Consider the following 19099-nt stretch of genomic DNA (forward strand, 5'->3'; position numbering starts at 1 on the left):
TCCCTACGCGCATCATAATACAAAACCAGTTGCCCCTTCTTAAATGTATACTTCTTCGCTTTGAGGTCATGCAACTGTTTCATGCGACGTTTAGCCACCTCTTGGTGTAACAGACTTTGCAACTTAATTTCATCGAGGTGCGCTAAGGTCGTGAAACGTTCTAATAGGGTGTCCTCATTACCCAAAGAATGGTTTATTGCGAATCTAATGGTCGGCAACTCAATTTCTAAGGGTAAAACGCACTCTTCACCATAAACTAGTTTGAACGGCATGTGGCTAGTGGCTCGCTTAAACGTGGTATTATATACCCATACTGCCACATACGGCTTCTTGTCCCAGTCTCGTTTCTTCTCAAAGACTATCTTGGACAAGATACCCACAAGTTTTTTATTAGTACTTTCAACTTGTCCATTTGCTTGTGGATTATAAGGAGTCATTTTATTGTGCTTGATTTTCCAAGCTTTTGATCACCTTATTCAGGAAATGGGTTCCACGGTTCGATACCAATTCTTTCGGGGGACCAAAATGGCATATTATCTACTCTAAAAGGAAACTAGTAGTTTCTTTAGCATCATCTTTCCTTGTTGCACGTGCTTCTGACCACTTTGTGAAGTAGTCAGTTGCTACAATAATATACCTCTTTTGCCAAGCTTTTGATCACCTTATTCAGGAAATGGGTTCCACGGTCCGATACCAATTCTTTCGGGGGACCAAAATGGCATATTATCTACTCTAAAAGGAAACTAGCAGTTTCTTTAGCATCATCTTTCCTTGTTGCATGTGCTTCTGACCACTTTGTGAAGTAGTCAGTTGCTACAATAATATACCTCTTTTGCGCAGTCGACGATGGAGTAATAGGACCCACAAAGTCTATTCTCCACTTCTCAAATGGAAGTATCGCCATAATAGGGGTAAGTGGTCTTTTCCTATTCTCTCGACTATCATGTCGTTGACAGATATCGCATCTCTTAACATACGCGAACGCATCCTAGAAGATGGCAGGCCACCAGTAACCTACTCTTAAAGCCTTTTGTGTTGTAAGCCGTCCAGCAAAATGACCTCCGCAAGCGGAATCATGGCACTCTTCCAAAATAAATGGCACCTCATCAGGCATCACACATCGACGATAGATGTCATCAACCCCTTGCCGATATAATGTACCTGTGATCAAGGCAAACTTTAATGCCTGCTGCTTACTTTTCCTTCTCTCGGCTTTAAATAGTTCGGATCCAGCCTCTCCTGTTGATAAATAATGCGTTATTGCAGCATACCAGGAGGGAATAGACGTCGTGTCTATCTTAAATAATGACTCCATGTCACTACCTTCAGCCCCGCAGATTCTTTCGGCTCCCCAAAGTCCACAAGACATTCCACAATACCCTATAACCTCGGTGGCTTACTCCTGATTTCATAATCAAACTCCTGCAAAGTGATTAACCACTTCGCTAGATGATCAGGCGGCTGCAGCTTATTCATCAATAATCGAAGCCCCTCCGCCTTCGTATAAAGCACAACTTTCTCATAGAGGATATAATGCCTGAATTTCTTGGTCTCAAAGACCATCGCAAGACAAAACTTCTCCAGGTAGGTATAATTGATCTCGGATACCCCCAACTTCCGGCTAGCAAAAGCAATCGGGTGATACCACTTTCCTTCCCAAATTTGGGCTAAACAACAGTTGATACTATGCATGGTGGCTGCTGAAAATATATAGAACACCTCGCCTCTTTTAGGTGCTTTTAAAACGGGAGCTTTTACTAGCTCCTGCTTCACATCCTCGAATGCTACCTTACAAGGAGCATCCCATACAAACAAATAGCTAAAGGACAATAGATTTGTAAGCGGTAATGTTCTTTCTGCCAAGGTGTTTATGAATCTGCAGTAATAACCACCAACCGAAGACAGAAAGCTATGAACTTCTTTCGGAGTGCATGGTGGACCCATGGCAACTATGAATTTGACCTTCTCGAGATCTGTCGCAATTCCTAATGAACTGACCACATGGCCCAGTAAGAGCCCATAAGGTACACCAAAAACGCACTTACGTGGGTTAAGAGCGATACAAAATTGTCTGCCGTGCTCAAAGTATTTAACAGGTGAACACCATTCCGTGTGTTGCACAGGGAATATCAAACCCGCTCTCCGAAGCTTCTGTAACTCTTCAAACAGCCCGTCCCTCAGTTCAAAAGGCATACGTCTTACTTTCTGACGCACAGGAGGACTGGCTTCTTTTACAGGAATAGTATGAACATCCAGGCTAGGAGGGATGCCTCTCAGCTCATCATAAGTCCAAGCAAATATATCGTGAAATTCTTGAATCAAGGACGCATAGTCCTTCCTTTCTGCTGAACTGAGCATGGAACCTAATTTAATTGGTCGTGACTCATCAGGCGTACCAAGGTCTAGCTCGATAACATCCGCATATCTTATACGATCTTGGGCCTTTATCGGCTCATTCAAAGTGATCTGATAGATGTCTTCCGTGGTGGATCCCTCTTTGGACTCATCACTCGATGATGTCTCACTGGCAGATAAATCCTCTAATGTCTCCAATTCTGTGGAAGATAGAGGAGCTCGCTCACTCTACGGGGACTCAGGATAGGCATCAATCACCACGCGCTGGGCACCTCTATCGAATATCAACCGACCGGCGGGTATATCCACTTGGCAGTCCACTTGCAAGATCCAAGGTCGTCCAAGTAATACTTGGTAACTTGGACGCCCTGCAAAACGAATTACCCTAAAGTCCAACAAGCATTCTACATTTGCAACTGTGACATGGACCTTAGTAATGCAGCCTTCCGGTTGTCTCAAACTATCATCCGCCATTCTGAGAATTGTGGAGGTATCTTTCTGGATCGCAAGACCCAACCTTTCTATCACTTCAAAACTCATAAGATTAACAGATGATCCCGTGTCGACAATGGCATAATCTACTAATATCCCATCAACATAGGCTGCAACCCTTGGGCAATGCTTCTCAGCATGCTCGAACCAGTCATCACCAACTCGCGCAATAGCCAAAGGTTCTACGATATACCCGGTGCATAAGATCTTTCTAAATTCCTTGTGTACTCCTGGGGAAAGCTTAATAAGCTATAAAAGGTTCACATCTGGCTTGACTTCGCAAAGAGAGTTCGCCAAATCGAATTCATGATAGTTCGATAGAGCTCTCTTTTCATGCCAAACCATCCACTCTTTAGGTCGCTGAACGGGCTTTATTGCTTTTTTTTTAACTTTCACCTCTTCCTTGGTGGTTTCTTATCCTTCTTAACATCGGATTTACTCTCGACGCACTTCAGAGGTCCCCTTTCCATGGCAGGATCCAGAACTTGCGTTCCTTTGTCGCCCTGTTTAGGATTTCCGTCAACACGCTTATCCTTGTCGCCTCTCTACCCTTTTGACCTCTTGTAAGGACAGCTCGCAGATTAGAGGTTTCAGCGTCATTAACACGCATAGCCTCAATCAAACTAACCCCACTACCACTAGGCAGCTCCTCCACTAGAGTCTTTGGTCGTTGGAGTATTTGTTTAGGTCCGTCTTCTCGCTTGGAATCATTTCCTTGCGCACGATTATTTACAGGCCCTGGTTGCCGACTACCTCGCTGGAGGGAACTAATCTTACTCCAGCAAGTGGCTGCTAAATGGCCGGATTTTCCACAAATGTCACACTTGACATTTGGGCAATTTTGTGGATAATGTTGCCCACCACACCATTTGCAGCTGAACCTCGAAGGTGCACCCTCATTTGGGTATCTACTTCCTATCAAATTTTGTTGTTTTTTAAGGAAGTTAACATCAACGGCTATTTGTCGATACTGCTCCGTAATCATGTCGGTATAATGCTTCATCATGTCCTTAACCTCACCAAGAATATTGGAAGCACTCAACTCGTAGCCTTGATCATTACCCTATTGTTCCATCGGCCTAACAATTCGATTAGGAACTGGTTATTGAACCACAGGCATGGTATTAGGATTAACTGCTTGACCTCCACCATTTGGAGCCATTTGACTGCACGTAGGCATCAACATGCTAGGGGGAACTGGTAATAAAGGCACATTCTGCATCATGTTCCCTCTCCCATTAGGATTAGCCATCGCTATCCCTTGGCTATCACTGGCATTGGCCGTCGCCATATTATTTCCCAATGCTAGACCCATATTCGGATTGCCTCGAGAGGCATAAGCTGCTTGCAGTCGGGATTCCACTTCTTGTGCTCGTGTGATGGCAGTATCTATATCCCCCAAAGGGACACTACTCAACTGCAACTGAATATTGAAGTCCAAACCATGTAGAAAATATTGCAATTGGGCAGTTGCGGGGATAGGAATAGAGGTGTCCAACTTACGGAAGACCTCTTGTAGTTTCTTCGCATAAGCATGAATATCCTCGTGTGGTTCTTGGTGGGTCACGTTGAGTACACGCAACCAATATTTCCCACCCCTTTCAGGGGCAAACTCCCTTCCAAAAGCTCCATAAAATGAATCAATATTCAATATGGTTCCGGCTTCTAAGCCATGATATCATATGGCAGCTCTTCTTTTCAGAGTCATGTTGAAGAACATCATTAAATGTCCTTCTTCATGAATGCGACAGTTAAACATCAGCTTTTGAAACTCCCTGATACGGAGCTCCGCATCTTCCTCAACTAGCCCATTAAAAATGGGTAGCGGATAACCTAAAGCCGGCAAATCTGTGGTTCCTGTAGGGATTGCAATGGGCTTCACCATGAGAGAAATTGGATTTGCACTAGGAATAGGGGACGGTGGGGTTACACCTCCCGCACTTGATGTAGATTGGCTTATGGGAGAAAGGGGAGCACTAGAGCTTCCACCTTCTCCTAACAAACTGCTTGTGGCACCAAGACCACTAGATCCACTCCTAACCCTTACGCTTAGGGGAATACCTCCTAAGAATTTCAGCACGTCGCCTAGCTCTTTCCTCTCTCTCTTGTTTTTGGATTTCGGCTAGATGATGCTTATCGATGAATAACAAATCAAACTCAATATCCTTTGGCATAAACTGCTAACTAGTCCCTAGGCAACCAGGATTCAAGGACCGCCACTTCTAAGCGGCTCCCGGCAAACACACCATTGATGGGACCTAAAACGGGGCAGCACTGGCTCATGCACTAGCGGGACCTCTATCATGCACTCAACAACCCCACGGCCTTGCGGCCAGGAGCGTGGATGACACATACATCATCTTCCTAAACATGTTGCGTTTGTATAATGTCTCATAGTCCAACTCTAACCCAATTAACACTCCTCAAAGGGAGTCCCAGCACATTGCCCAATAGCACAAAGTACAGACATAGGAGGTCCTCCCATGGCTGACTGCCGCTACGACTCTCCTACACCTTGGGGATTGGCCCCTCGATGCGTCACTAAATATATATAACACTTCTCACACATTTTCACTCAAGGTACTAATTGATTGTATCCAGGAATGTACCATCTCTTACCCCGTGGCACATACACAAAGTGGATTCTTTGTGCAAGAAGTTGATGGGGATGCCTGTCCTTTTCGGGCGTTTCATTAATTTAGTGTGTACATGGGTGATTCCATAGCGGGTGATTCCGCAAAATGCATATTAAATTAATGAACATTTATGAGTTTTGAGTGCGCACTCGTAATAAATTAAGGTTAGGATTTATTTCTAACCAGTTGATTTATTTATGTAGCTGAAGACTGCTAGGTATTCACTTTTGTCAGCTTAATTGTATTATTTTACTAACGATTGTGAATGCTTCAATTGATGTGTAGAGATAGCAGCAGTTGGCAGAGGAAAGCATTGGAGGATAGCAAGTATTTGATCTATGGATTATATTCCGATAAGCACCACGCCTATATTTTGTCATGCCTATTTATTGAGGCATCGATTATTTATTATTATTTTGTATGCGCATGGGCGCACGGTTATGTTATTTCTATTTGGACATTGTATTGGGCATGCTAGACTCTTTGGGCACCGTCCATTAGCTTTATTTCTATTTTTGTAAAAGCAAACTCAAAAGCTAAAAGCTTGATATATTTTTGTAAATTGGGCTATTATTGAGCATGAAGATGGAATATACATAAAATACATGCTTTGTGAAGCGCTCACACAAGGCATGGGGGGAGATCGAACCCAATTGGTCTCTTGCTCTTGTCGTTCATGCTTTTTACCTTGTAACTTGTGCAAAAGGTAGAGTTCATTGTTCTTGGGGACCTTCCGAGATTCACTACGTGAGCATACAGCGACCGATCTGCGCACCAATAATGATATACAAGTGTCCCATTGTCTTAATGTTTTTTCTTCAACATCTACTCTTCCAATATTTGGACGTATACAATCACGTTTTAATAGAGCTAGCCTACAATCCTTTGTTTCCACAATTACTTCTCTAACTACTGCATGAAAATAATTATTATTTGTATTATTGTTGATTATATTTTTTCCTATGACGATATCATCTTTCTCCAACCAAGAAGGTACGCAGCCAAGTTGCCCTAACTCTAGTAATCTAGTATGTTGAGATAAATCTTTTGTCTCATAAGCTATGATTTTATTACCCTTAGGAATAGGAATAAACTTGTGTAGCAATAAGCTTATGGGTCGTATGCAATTCCAATAAAACCTAAGCCTTTCTAGTTGTAATACACTCGTCCTTGTATTAACGTCGACTAATAGCTCCTCTATATCATCTTTTCTTATTATGCATTGCTTGTAATATTCTCCACTTACAAAACTAAAGTTCGTCCCTCTCACTTGTAAAGAGAAGAAATTGGTTATTTGAGCCTTCCATTGACCTATGCTTGGGATGTCTTCACACATATTATCTACTTTAACTACTACATAATCTTCAACTTTGTAAATTTCTTCATTGTAAAGTACTTTTTGGTAACATGTAGCTATAGTCTCATCAACTCAACCATTTTCTAAGAACAAAATTTTTTAAAACATATCTTTTCTCTTCACAAGAAAGTCCTCTACGTATCCTTTTTTTGGGAGATATTAAAATTCCTTTATGTTTAATCATGTTGAAGCATGGTGATATATCATGTTCCCTACATAATACTTTCCAAATTTTATTTGCCTTTGCAACACATGAAAAGTTCTAATATTCCATCCTCATGTAGTGGATGGCAAATAGAACTCTCACGATTAGCAATTGCAATACTGGTGAAACACATTGGTGGCATTGAAAAAGTATGTTTTCTATTGGTAAAAGGCCATCTCTTTCCTCATGTAGTGCTCTAAATGCCATGGTAAAAAAATTTCTAGTATGAAAAGATACATAAGATATCTCATTTTTCTGGCCATTTGTTTTAATCCCTATATATGACAATACCATGCACTCAAAGGTATAACACCAAAAATGTCATGTGAGCCATGCCTCAAAATGTCCTCTAATAACTCACCATTTCCTACTACATGCTCTAGTGGTAAAGAGGTTGGACCAAAATATTCATCTTTTCGAACGCGCCAAGCTGCAAGCAAAGCATGGACTACTTCTATGCTTTTCTTAGACCGACCTTTTTCTCTATTATAAGTGTAAAATGGATGTGGTATATCCACCAAAGGAATACCTAAATCACTAAATTCATTTGGAATACCCTCTACAGTTGCTTATGATGCATGGCAAGCACCATTGTATAAAAAGTTGATTCTCTTGTGCTTTAAAGCTTTCATAGTGTTTACTTGGAGCATGTGGCCACCATCCATATTGAGTAGAAGGAGGAGCAAGCTTATAGATCATTTTGGAACATGTGTCAATGGCTTTCTTTGTCTCATTTGATAAAATTTTCATTAGAGATGATATATATTTACTAAACAAATTAAGTGAAAGAATATGCATTGTGCCATATACTAAATCTAATGACAGATCCAACCCATACAAGTTGTATAATCTCCAAAGTGATGACTCTCCAGAACACCCTTCTATCTTTAGTATTTTCTCTCTCTCACCTATTGTCGAAGCTCTCTTTGCTTTGGATAAGGTATGATCATATCACTAGCTTTTCGTTTGATTGGTGGATACCTAACCTGGTATCTATTTAAATCGTACATGTATCTACCTTGAAAGGATTGATTGCCAATATCCAGACTTGCATGAGCTTTGTCTCTGCAACAAAAAAACTGACCACCATCTTTAAAGGTGCCTATTTTACATTGTGCAGGATGGTCCCCAGCAAACCATCATTAACATTGCTAGAATTCTACATGTTTTGAAATGGCCTATCCGATCTCCAAATATACATTTTAGTGAATACTTATAAAAAATATAAAGACCATTAATATAAAGGTCTTCTAACTCAGTAATTAGAGGCCAAAAGGGCATGAAATACATCACTAATTTTTTGTATGACTTTGCAAGCACTTAATGGCAGAAACAAGATGGGAAGGGTACCTATAGTAGAATCTTTTCCAACATTTAGAACCTTTATTTCTACCACACCACAATCACATTGAGTTGTTCGAGATGCTTGGAACCCATCCCAATGGAGAAGAAGAGCCAAGTTACGAGGATTACCTTTTAACATATGGCTTTTATGTTGGTTTTGAGAACGTTATTGTTTACATACATAGTTATAATCCCAATTCATTTCATTATAGCTCATTCCTAGGACTTTAGAAAAACAAGATCTAGGAAATGTAGTATATACTTTCTTACATGATACATTCTTACACACAATAGCCATCTCATATTCAGCTCTTGGATTCCAGAAAATTTGAACTTCTCTACATTTTTACCCATCCCAAAATTCATTTATATATTCAGGACACTCATCTATCTCTTTACCTAACCACCTATCTTTTTGATGCCACATTGTTTGCATGTCATGACAAAAAGTTTTGCTTTGAGCTAAAAGTTTGATTTGTTTTCCTATTGGTAAATAATCAAAAGCTATAGTGTTCTTTCTAGGCTTTAAAAATTTTTTACACTTCTCACAAGTAGTCAAACAATCGCATTTAAGCTTAAAATTTTATGTTCCATCTTTACATCCGCATGTGACAACATTTCCAGAGTACAAGTCCTCATTGCTAGGTTTAAAGTACTCAACTTGATGGGGATTTGTTTCATCGCCTATACATAGCCTATAACGTTGTGGTCTGACCATTCCAAGCTCATAAAACATCGTGTTTAATTGTTCCCAACATGCTAGAACTCTCACACCATCTAAATCACCATCCCATGTCTCTGACAATTAGATCAATAGTTTACATAAGCTCGGATTTACTTTTTCTACACTATGTTTTCCAACTTTTTTTCCACCCAAATCCCCAAATAAGAGTTGAAGCATATTATCTTGAGCTATGATTGAGATTTGGTGTTCGTCCCAAAGTGACCGAAGCTCAATGAGTCTCTCTATAACTTCATGAGCTAATGATCCCATTATATGGTTATTCTGACTATTAGATTCACTCTCATAATCTCCGTTGTGGTAGTTAGAGTTACTCTCATTGTGTTCCTCTTGACAAAGGCCATTGTTCTTCTCATTAGGATTCTTGACAAAAGAGTCAGATGGTGGGGTTTCATTTGCATTATTATTGTCAATGCTATCAGTAAGGCAATTGTCATTAATCTTATTATCACTTTGTATAATGAGATTATTATCACTACTATATGAACGTGTTTCATCACTACTTTTAAGACCTAAAATTCTACCCAACCCCTTATATGCAAATTAGAATTGTTGATGTTTGAAATATGTTGAAGGGGCCACATAGCACCTAACACCACAATATTCAATACAATTGCACCACATTCGTTTTTTATTAACAGAAGACAAGTCCACTCTATTTGCTTGATCTTCAAAAACAATATCAACACCTTCTCCAATACGAGGATACAAGTTACCAACAAGTACATTTGCATAAATTCCCTACTCAAGACATGATTTAATCTTGATGCAATGGAAAACCTATTATAAATATCAAGCTACTATAAATATTAATTAAATATTAAGCTAGTATAAATGGAAGTATGAAATTTCAGGTGATAAGATAACTTGCCTCCAAAGATGTGATGGACAACCTCAATATGATGAAGAACATGCAGAATGACCTCCCCACTTCCCTTTTTGGAGACTATATATTAAAGCAAACAATTAAAGTAAACAATCAAAATGACGATTATATTTTCAAATACAAGACCCTTTATATATTTTTAGAGAGAGAGAAAGATATTTTATATGGCGGAAAAAAAGGGGCACAACTCCCACCTTATGAGAGTATAATTAAATTTTAAAAAATCACAAGACAATAAAAAACTCCCATCCCCTGACTTACATATGGGTTTTGCTTCTACAGTGCGAGAAAAATTTTGAAGACCTTACAAGTTTCAACCTTGTAGAGTCTTTACAACTTTTGAAGAGCTTTGAACCTTTGAAAGTAATACCCGTAATTGTTTGTAGAGTCTTTACAACTTTTGAAGAGCTTGGAACCTTTCAAAGTAATACCCTTAATTGTTTGTAGTCCAACTTATTAGGCTTTTGTTCGGTTAACGTGGACCCGTGGCACTGCTACATCAGAGTGTCAGTGTACTCCCAGTACACTAGTTGGGTCTACTGGCTACATGTTGTGACTTGTTCTTTGCATGCTTCGACTGGAAGGAGAGGGATTGATTAAGGAAGGATTGAAGGAGCAGGAATCATCTTGGGAAAGGGGATATAGATGTTGCTATTGCACCGGCCTGGATCAATGACAATACTCTGCATAAGCTGCGGTCACAGCTGCACGCTTTGATATTGCAGACTACTCCCTAACTCAGAGATCTGACTATAGGATGTTGATCAATTCTCTTGGACGAATCACACCCAACCATTTATCAATGGCTTGCAGGTAATCCTAAATTTCACAGTTTTCTAGCTCTAATGAGTAACTCCGCTTGAGTCGGTCGAGTCAGGGCTCTCGTGGGATCGACATGCAAGATCAAGGTTTACAGGGAGGCAAGTCGGAACTCTCATGGGATCTTCTTCTTCGAAATGTGCAAAGAAGTGCAGAAGCTACAATCCCTGCAAGAGTGTTCTGGTCCCCATCCACAGTATTCCTTCCATTGCAGCTTCTTCATAGTATTATCCAGAAGCATGGAGATGCCAATGTGGGGGAAGAATCTTCAGCCCATGAGACAACATGCATATTATCTCCGTGGTTATCACTACATTATATTCACACCGCTAAGGCATCTGATCAGCGTTGTTATCATATTTGTTGATCTGTCTATCATACTAGCCCGCATCTGGATCTTGAAGCCATCATGGGTGCAATCACATTGGCTGTTGTATATAAGATCAGTCTCTTTATTTATTGAATCTCATTACTATTTGGGATAATGAATCGCAACTAGGTCCTCCCTGGACAATCCTATGCAGATCCATGGCCTCATGTGATTATGCTGCATACTCTATAGTACCTATAGCTGCTACTAATTATGAAACATCTAACATCGTGGTTGCAGAGTAGGCTATAGGGATGCCACATCCTCCAGTCATCCTAATCAAGGTAACTATCTCTCTAATCATGCAAGTGATGCTGTCGAGTAACATTATTCAGGATAAAAGCTATGATAATGGAGCTTCTCACTCTTTGCAGGTCAATCTTCCTAGGAAATGGGTGAGAAGCCTGCATCACTCGATCGTGGTTGGGAAACATTCAGTAATGGAGATGGTGAGGTACTCCATTGTAATTGTGAGATCAGCTCTCTTAATGATTGGGAAAGTCATGCTGACCATAGGCTTCCCGATGGTTGCGGAAGCTTTAATGCAAGTCTGCACAGAGTTTATTATATTAATGTATAATGATCTACGGTTGTAAGCGCACATTTTAGACAATCTTCATCATACAATATTGAACAACAAATAACCTACAAAGCATCCTTCTCTCAAATAGAAAGAGTTTGGTCTTCAGCATACATATTATCTTGGTGCTTCCTATAATACAGTACTAATCAGTAGACAACCTGTAGAGCATCTGTCTCTGAAATAGCAGGAGTCTCTTAAGCATATAACAGATCAACACAAGGGCAAGGGGGATGATGATAAGAGACTGGCTTTGTTATTTTCTATTAGCGACACTGGAATTGGCATCAATGAAGAAAAGCAAAAGGAGGTCTTCAAAGCTTTCTCTCAGGTAGATAGCTCAACAAGAAGGCTGTACAAGGGAAGTGCTTTAGGATTGAGTATTGTAGCTTGAAACTCAGGCCACAAAAGTCCACAACTCCAGTCACTTGTTTTGCTGGGTTTCATTATTTTTCATGAAGCAGTCAATAATGAGCAGATATGGAGTATAAGTGCATGAATGGCTTTATCCAGCAGATACATTGTCTTGAAAAGCATCTGCTACATACAGACTTGAGTGCTTTCAATGGATTAAAGTTATAATTCCCAAGTTATTTGGCTGAATCTATTCTAGAATGTTAAGGAAGCTTTACTATCCCAAATTAGTGAGTTTGGGAATCTCCTAATTCCCATTTTTAAAATACTAAAAAGGTAGCACCCGGATAACATGGCCATAAGCTTCTCAAAACTATACGATGTGGCCTATCATAGAAAAGTGCTTGAAAAATGGAATCTATTGAGCTATAGAGTGCTTGATTTGGAGTTATAGTGTTCAAATTATGACAAATCCAAAGATTTGACCACACGTCCCAAACTTATGGAAAATTCCCATATTCCCCTATATGCTAGTATTCCAAATAGACTAAATGTTTTGAACTTAAATTTGTTCTGATGTCCTTTGAAACCAGTAGGTTCATGAGTAATTTGAGTTGAAACTGGCTATCATAGCAATGCAAGTGTATGCTTACGTCCACAACATACACTATGTTCTTTTCTAAATCTAGCCCTAGATATCATTTTGCAGACCTCTAAGCTGAGGCTTGATCATGCATTGAATCATGGGAAGTGTAAGGTCTTGTTGCAGGTTTTCTCCTCCATTTTAAGTTACCTTAATGGAGTGCGATTTGTTTTTAACAACATCGAGCTTATTCATAATGTTTATGACAACACAGATACTAAGAATGTAACGTGTCCACCTGTTCTCTTTAGGACACGTCTTAGCAGTCCATCGGAAAGAATGTCTAGAAAGCTCCGCTCGGCACTCCCATGGAATGTTACGGGGTTTGCGATCTAGGACTTTCCGCGTGTGCCACATAGCGGAAGTATTCTAGCCATTCCCACTTAGGACCGACATGAATCATGGTTTTCCCTAATGGTCATTTCCTAAATGGCAACTAGCATCAAACCCCGAGCAAACTACTTTATGTAGAAACGCCAGGGCATAGTCCCGAAGAGCAAACTACTTTATGTAGAAACGCCAGGGCCATAAAGGTATAGTCCCATTCCGTTCCCCTAAAATGACGTAAACCAAGATTATTGTAACTTAGACTCTAGGTCAGTGCCCTTGCTGTTCGTGTCCTTTGAAACGATCTTCTTGCTGTCCATCATGATTGAGAAAAGTTCTCGACCAACCGGGACCACCCATCCATAGGACAGACCCATGGCCACATCCACCGCACTTTCCTCAGTTGTTTTAGTTGTCTAATTACCTACCACATTTATTTAGACATGCATCAAACAGCTTCCTTAATTAGTATATTAAGCACCGGTTCCTTCACGTAATTATAGCACTTGACATAGAAAAACAATGTCAAACAAGTTCCTTTATAACAGGCTATCATATTTATCTTTGGAATACATTTATAAGTCCAGCTAGTAGGCTTATCCAAAATTCACTCGAAGGCTATCCAGCAATCCACAGGGATTACTAATCCAAGATTCCACCCATAGACTAGTATGCGGGCCTCGAGATCCAATCTCGAGTCACCCGTCTTAATTCCGAGGGTTTAAAGACCGCTTTGTAGGGCGAATGAAAGAAAAGAGTTTTATTATTGGCTATTGCAGATCCAAAAGAAGGGGGAAAAAGAACCCAGCTATGGTGGGGATTTTTGGGATGCAAGGGGAGAAAGGGTGCTTAAAAACCTGGGGGTAATAAAACCTGCTTGATAAGGTAATAGAAAAGGGGCTTTCTAAGGGACCCAAGGGTTAGAATGAACTTTTGTGGAATTTGCAATAGGAAAGGGGCTTAGGTGGAACCCCACGGGAATGGGTGCTTAAATCCGGGGGGTGGAGGGGGGGGTTTATAAAACCCACTTGAAAGGGGCTTATGAAATCCCACATGAAGGAGGATTCCTAAGGGCCCTTAGAAGCTTCCCAAGAAGCTTCTTGGAAGCTTTTGTGGCCCACAGAAATCCTCCACATGGAAAAAGAAGACGATTTGATGACGCTTGTTGGTAGGTAGGTTTTTTCCCTCTCCCTTCATGGCGGTCTTTAGTAGAGTCACGACGGCTTTGAACGTTGGCAGCGGCATAGCACATCAATGCCATTTGGCTCCTCACCTCCATGGCATGGTGCAGTCTACGATCAAAGGGAGAGAGAGGCGGCGCTCTGCTTGGCAACGGCAGTTCTATGCAACAACTCCTCCCTCCTCACAGTAATTTGCAGCTCTCCTCTCTCACGGTCTGTCACAATCAACACATGACTCTCTCCTTCAACCCTTTTCCCTCTCCTTCCTCCACAGGGGTTTATATATGATAGAGAGAGGAGACCTCTCTCCTCCACGCAGCCAGTTTGCATGGCCCTTCTTCCCCCATGTCCTCCAGCAAGAGGGCTGAGTCATCTCCGCCTACTCCCTCTCCTCCAGCACAACCTTCGGCTGGGGCAAAAAGAAGGATTAAATTTTTTTTGCCATAAATCTTCTCAATTATCCCCTTGACCTCCTCCAAAGAGGACGTTCACCTGAAAATATGCGGTTTCTTTAAACATTAGTCTCGATTCTGCCAATGGAGATCATGATACATCGTGTTAAAGTTCACACCGTCCCTAACTTTATTGCCGGACTTTCGTTGCATGAGTTTCACGTGGGCTAGTAATATTTTTCAACGGAAATATTACATTCTCTCCCCCTTGGAGGAATCGAGATATCCTCATCTCGAGATAAACTGGGGATATTGTTGGTTGAGAGTGCTTTCATCTATCCAAGTGGCATTCTCCTCAGGATAATCTTTCCACTAGACGAGGCATTCTCTCAAGGTTCTGGATCTCAGTTGTCTCTCCCTAACATCTAAGATTCTGTCAGTTCGTAGCTCAAGGACTCCTTTGCTAGGCATTACAACTTGTTGGTCATAAAGTACATGGCTAGGATTAGGTATATACTTCTTCAATAGGTTGATATGGAATACATTATGAACCTTTAGGTTCTCAGGGAGTTGCAGTCTATACACATTAGGTCCTAGGCACTTGAGGATCTTGTATGGTCCACAATACCTTGGACATAGCTTCTTGCAATCTCCTAAGGATAGGGAACTCTTCTTTGGTCGTACGCAAATGAAGACCATGTCTCCTTCCTCGAAGGTTCTATCTTGATGCTTCAAATCCGCGTATGCCTTCTGTCTATCCTTGGCGGCTTGGATGTCCTATCTTATTGACTTTACTTAGTCATCCATCTCTTCCAACATTTGCTTTGAAGCTTCAACCCTCAAGGTTGGATCTGAGAAGTTTAGGGGACTTCGACAATCATGACCATACAATGCTTGAAAAGGGGTCATCTGAATGCTTTGTTGGTAAGAAGCATTGTAGGAAAATTCAACCAAAGGCAAGTATTGAATCTACCTTTTTGGCTCACAACAGCAATGTGCCCTTAGCATATCCTCAATAACTTGATTGACTTGCTCTGTTTGTCCATCGGTTTGGGGATTATAAACTGTACTAAAACAGAGTTGAGTCCCAATGGCTTCAAAGATAGCTCTCGAGAAGTGTGATATGAAGAGAGAATCACGATCACTAATGATTCTTCTGGGTAGCCCATGTAGCTTGAAAATCTCCTTGATAAACAACCTTGCAATGTCTGAGGCTTTATAGTTTGTCTTTACTCGAATAAGGTGTGCAACCTTAGTAAGCACGTCAACCACAACCATGATGGAGTTGTATCCTCCCTCAACTTGGCGTACGGCAACAACAAAGTCCATACTAATGAATTCCCATTTCATTTCGGGAATAGCCAGGGTGTCCTGAGAAAGGGGAATCATGAGCTTCCCACAATATCATATTCTTAGGGGACTGGCTTGTTAGTATACATAACCTTGTTCTATAGTAGACAAGTCCACTATTGATAGAGAATTCATGATACTTAGCCTGTAGCTTTTGGTCCTAGTCCTTGATAGAGATCTCCCTTAGCATCTTTTGATAGGCTGGATCATGGCATGCTTCCTCTCTAGCTAGCTCAAGTATTGGGTTGTTTGGCATGGACACCTTTGTGGCTAGAGATTTAGCTATTGATGGGTTTTGCAAGATTAGAGAATTAAGAAATGCCTTGCGATTGAGTGCATTGACAACTACATTCTCCTTTCCAGGTCGATATTTGATTTCAAAATCATACTCCTCCAGCACTTCAATCCATCTATGTTTCCTCATGTTGAGCTCGTTCTGGGTAAAGATCCACTTGAGACTCTTATGATCAGCTTGAAACTGTTACCCAACAGGTAGTATCTCCAAAGATTTAGAGCATGGATGATAGCTAACAGTTCTAGATCATGGGTAGCATAATTCTTCTCATGGCCCTTCAGTTTCCTTGAAGAGTAAGCTATATGGTGACCTTCCTACATGAGCACACATCCTAAGGCAAGCGTGCTAGCATTAGTTACAATCTCGAACTCCTTACTGAGGTCTGGAAGTTTTAGGATAGATGCTGATACCAAACTTTTCTTCAATCTATCAAAACTAGATTGTTCGGTAGTTGACCATGCAATGGATGTTGCTTCTTTAGTAGATCCATCAGAGAGGTGTTGCAATCAAAGCATAGTTTTTTATGAAGACCCTATACCATCCTGTCAATCCAAGAAAACTGCATATTTCCTTGATAGTTATTGGTATTGGCCATTCTAGCACATCTCTAACTTTGGCCGAATCCACTAAGATTCCTTCTACTGATATGATGAATCCCAGATATTCAATCTGACGCTTGAAGAATGCACATTTCTTCATCTTGGCATACACCTTGTGCGTCCTCATTGTCTCAAGGAAAATCCAAAGTTGGGGTTCATGATCTTCTTCCTGTTTGGAATAGAATAAAGTGTCGTCGTAGAAGACGAGCATGAAGTCATCAAAATATGGTCTAAAGATATCGTGCATTAACCTATTGAAGGTGGCAGGTGTATTTGTGAGCCGGAATGACATAACTAGGAACTCAAAGTGTCCATACCTTGTGTTGAAGGCCATCTTTGCGATATCTTCTTCCTTGATCCTTATCTGATAGTAACCAGACCTGAGATCAATCTTGGAAAAGATCTTCGCACCCTGAAGACGATCAAGAAGCTCATCTATTCTAGGAATAGGGTACTTGTTCTTGACAGTTGATTGATTCAACCCTCCGTAATCAATACACAGTCGAAGCGTTCCATCTTTCTTTTTCTAGAACAATAGTGGAGCTTCCCATGGTGAACTGCTAGGATGGATGTAGCCCTAATCTAGCAGTTGTTTGAGTTGTTCCTTCAACTCAATTGCTTCCAGGATGGACATTTTATAAGGTCTCTTTGCAAAATCGACGCAGCTTCTGGCACTAGCTTGATCTCATGATCCACTTCTCTTTGAGGCGGGAGTTCTGTCAACTCTTCAGGAAATACGTCCACGTATTCCTTTAGCCATGAAGGTCCTTCACTAGACTCCTTCTTATTATCTAACTTGTTGAGCTTAATCAAGTAGACAGGTAGTCCCTTTCTAACTCCCTTTATAATCCGAGATGCTTTGGCCAATTGAATTTTTGGCTTTCCAACCTCTCCTTGAGTTGTGACCAATTCCCCTTCAGAGTTTCAAAAGGAAATTTGGCCCTTTTCACAATGAATGTGGGCGTCATTAGGTTTAAGCCAATCCATTCCAAGTAGACGCTCATGGATGCCTAGGTTCATGACTCTGAATTTGACCGAAGTCGTCTTTCCTCCCAGAAAGAATTCCACCTTAGTAGTTTGCCTGGTACAAGTGACCTCATGACCATTTGCTAATTCCACAAGCAAGGTAGGTGCTTCTACTGTGGCTATTCCTAATCTTCTTGCACAAGCTAGTGAGATAAAAGAATGTGTGCTGCCACAATCAATCAATGTCTGGAAACCTTTACCTTGATAGTCTGACAGTGTCTAAATCACCGAGAACTGGTGATTCGGCCCTTTCTTGTGAAGAGCAGCATGGACTGTCGCTCTTTCAAACTTTGCTTCCATGGTCTGATCTTCTTCTTCGCACATTTCCATGTTGGCAACACAGGCAGTTCTTCCTCTGCCTCGGATAGCATCTCCCTGGCCACGGCCCGTTCCTTGGAAAGGTGCCTGGTGATTTCCTCCTCCAAGCTTGGAACATTGCCTCTTGAAATGACCAGGCTCGTTGCCGTGGAAACAACGGAGGTTTCAGCCATTGCTTTGGGTAGGGAAAAAGTTGTTGACATTATTGGTCCTTGCTCTCTTTCTTCGTCCCCGATTCTGACCTTGAACTCTATTCTTTTGAGGCCTATATGCTCCTCTGTTCGGGTCATTATAAGACCAAGTTTTGTTAGTTCTTGGCCTAGCTACACCTCCAGAATTATAGGCGCGGCTCGAATGAGTGTGTCCTTAAGATCCGATGGGCGCATAGACTCGAGACGGGTATTCACTAGTGGGTTTAAACCAGCACAAAATTTTGACACCTGCTGTGTCATTTCCATCTGTAGCGCATACTTAAGAAGTGAGACGAATTTAGAGTAGTATGCATCAAGAGTGAGTCCCAGCTATTTCAGATCATAGAACTCATTCATTTTCTACGTGCGATACGTAGGTGGTAAGTATCTTCCTTGCACAGCTTTCTTCAGTTTTTCCTAGGTAACGAATCCTTCCCCGATCCCTTGATCTTTGCACCATTGCTTCCACCAAAGCCTGGCTTCGCCGGTGAGCTTCAGCTTGGCAAGCATAGCCTGGTTTGTGGGTGCAGTACCAGCTGGTTCAAAGTAATCCTCCATGGATTCAATCCAAATTTCAGCATCTGCTTGGACGGATCTTCCTTTCCCGTCAAATTCAGGTGGCTTAATCTGCTTGAGA

This window comes from Lygodium microphyllum, chromosome 21 (genome assembly GCF_053477565.2).
Source record: "Lygodium microphyllum isolate KBCC chromosome 21, Lygodium_microphyllum_v1.1.10, whole genome shotgun sequence".
NCBI classification, from domain to species: domain Eukaryota; kingdom Viridiplantae; phylum Streptophyta; class Polypodiopsida; order Schizaeales; family Lygodiaceae; genus Lygodium; species Lygodium microphyllum.